At 47.1% G+C, this 2897-nt stretch overlaps 1 pseudogene; it reads right to left on the reverse strand.

Annotated features, from left to right (window-relative positions):
* Positions 1 to 2426: 2426 nt before the first annotated feature.
* LOC102859757 overlaps positions 2427 to 2897 on the reverse strand; it is a 16549-nt pseudogene continuing 16078 nt past the window's right edge.

A 2897-nucleotide genomic window follows, 5' to 3' on the forward strand; every position in this document is an offset into this window, starting at 1 on the left:
TTGTTTTCTTGGCAGTCCATTGTACATTCAATACTCTTCTCCAGCACCACAGCTCAAAGGCATCAATTCTTCTTGTGTCCTCCCTAGTCATTGTCCAGCTCTCTGATGCATAACAAGTGATTGCAAAGACCATGGCCTGTATCAGGCGCACCTTAGTCTCCAGAGAGACACCGTTGCTCTTGAGTACTTTAGAGAGGTCATTAACAGCAGACTTTCCCATCGCAATACGTTTTTTTAATTTCCTGGCTGCTGGTGCCAAGAGTGTTGACTGTGGAGCCGAGCAAACTGAAACTGTGAACAATCTCAATCTCTTCGCCATCCATCCTGATGCTACCAATTTGTCCATTGGTGAGAATCTTTGTCTTCTTGACATTGAGCCTCAGTCTATACTGAAGGCTGCAGTCCTTGACCCTCTGCAGTAAGTGCATGAGGTCCTCCTCAGTTTCAGCAAGCAAGGTTGTGTCATCTGCATAACGCAGATTGTTGATAGATCTTCCACCAATCCTAACGCCACACGTCTCCTCATAGAGCCCCACCTCTCGGATAATCTGCTCTGCATACAGGTTGAAAAGGTATGGAGATAGGACACATCCCTGGCGCACACCCTTCCCAATTTTGAACCATGCAGTGTTGCCCTGCTCTGTTCTGACGATTGCCTCTTGGTACAAGTATAGGTTTCGCATTAGCACAATTAAATGTTCTGGGATTCCCATTCTTCTCAGAGTCAGCCACAGTTTGTTATGATCCACACAGTCAAATGCCTTTGCATAATCAATGAAACACAGATAGACATTCTTCTGGTATTCTCTGCTTTCAGCTAAGATCCATCTAACATCAGCTACAATATCCCTAGTACCACGACCCCTTCTAAACCCAGCCTGGACTTGTGGCAGTTCTCTGCTGATGTACTGTTCCAGTCGTTTTTGGATAATCTTCCGTAGAATCTTGCTTGCATGTGAAATCAATGCTATTGTTTTGTAGTTTCCACACTCAGTTGGGATTGCAGTACAGCTTCTTGCCAGTAGGCCACCAGAGCTTGCCCATGTCCTACGTATGTCAGACAAAGTTTCAGAATCCTTGCTTCCAAGGGGAAGCCTGGTTTAACCCTCTCTAGGATGAACCTAGTTGGCCTAGTGGACGTATTGTGATGCTACCAAGCCAAAGGTGGGTTACTCTAAACCGCGGCCCTCAGGCCTGTTTTTAATTGTTTTTGGTCAAACATTCTTCTAGGTTGTATAGCCCTGGTGTGTCCACTTGCCATATAGAGGTAACTTGTGGTTGCTATGAAGGTGAACACTGTGACACTGTGTAATAATGGTTACCCACGGTAAGCAGTGCTTGGAGGAGCTCGCCAATGAAAACAAGCTTGGAAGCAGGAGCGGCATCCACTTCTGTAATAGCTTGTGTCAGGAAACCCTATATGAGCCTGGAGAAAGGATGAAAGCCACACAAGTTGAGGATTTTCATTCACAGTGTCACTATGAGTCGCCTACGACTCGACAGCACTTAATAACAACAACAGGACAAACATGTTCTTTCTCTTAGTGGTCTATGGTATATTCAATACTCTTCTCCAACACCACATCTCAAAAGCATCAATTCTCCTCCTATAATGCCTAGACATTGTCCAGCTCTCTAACGCAAAGCAAATGATTGCAAAGACCATGGCCTGTATCAGGTGCACCTTAGTCTCCAGAGTGATATCATTGCTCTTCAGTACTTTGGAGAGGTCTCTAACAGCAGTCTTTCCCAATGCAATTTATTTTTCAATTTCCTGGATGCTGGTGCCAAGAGTGTTGATTGTGGAGCCAAGCAAACTACAGCTGTTAACAATCTTAATCTCTTCACCATCAATCTTGATGCTGTCAATTGGCCCAGTGGTGAGAATCTTTATTTTCTTGATATTGAGCTTCAATCCATATTGAAGGCTGTAGTCCTTGACCTTCTGCTGCAAGTTCTTCAGATCCTCCTCAGGAACTCAGCATCAGGAGGATGAGGATTCTCAGGGGAACATGTGTGGGTCCTGCTTCCTCCCTCTGCCTGCTGCCAAGCCTGTGCTCAGTGAACCCAAACTGCCACCATGACAGGGGCCCGTGGGTCCCCTAGCCTAGACCAGGTAGTGAGTGTTGGGTTCCACATCTGGTGTGGCAGAGCCCCTGTGCAGTCGGTGAACCACAGGCCCCCAGTGTAGGAGTTGGGGGCAGTGGCAATGGCAGCAGCGGTGGTGCCATGGAGGTGAAGGTCTTGATAAGGGAAAGCATCTCATTGTCAGTGAAGATTTCCTTGGACAGGCTAGAGAAGAAGATCGTCAACACAATGGATTAATAAGGGTCACTATGAGTTGTCTACAACTCAAGGACACTTAACAAGAGCAACGTATTCAGACAGCAGATATCCTCAATATACCAAATCTTTTGATCTCTTGACTACTGCTGCCAAAAACTGTTTATGTCTAGGGAGGATCTGTTCACCACTCTCAAATCCCCTTCTGCATTTATAAAGGGAAGGGCCGTGGTGTCTACTTCAAATTGTAGTCTGAGCACTTGGTGGAGGGGAGGGAGATAATGGTGGTTGGTGGTGCCAGAACTGGGGGCACTGTCCCTGGCCATGATCTTCAGGGATGCACAGGGTTCAGACCTCGGGGGTGGGGGTACATTGGTAGGGGGCTGTGCTGCCCAGCCCCTGGAGTGGGTACACCAGGCCCTCGGGATCTGCTGTTCAGTCCCTGGGGTGAGCCGTTTGGCTCCTGGGGTGTGCCATTGGGCCCTCAGGGTGAGTTGTTCCCCTCTCGGGGTGTGCTGTCTGACCGCTGGGGAAAACTGCCTAGGTTATACAGGGAATTTCATCTAGGCCACTTTCTTTTTTTTAATTATTATTAAATTTTATTAGTTTTAATG

This window comes from Elephantulus edwardii, unplaced genomic scaffold (assembly GCF_000299155.1).
Source record: "Elephantulus edwardii isolate Elephantulus edwardi_28Jun2011 unplaced genomic scaffold, EleEdw1.0 scaffold00179, whole genome shotgun sequence".
In the NCBI taxonomy this organism is placed as follows: domain Eukaryota; kingdom Metazoa; phylum Chordata; class Mammalia; order Macroscelidea; family Macroscelididae; genus Elephantulus; species Elephantulus edwardii.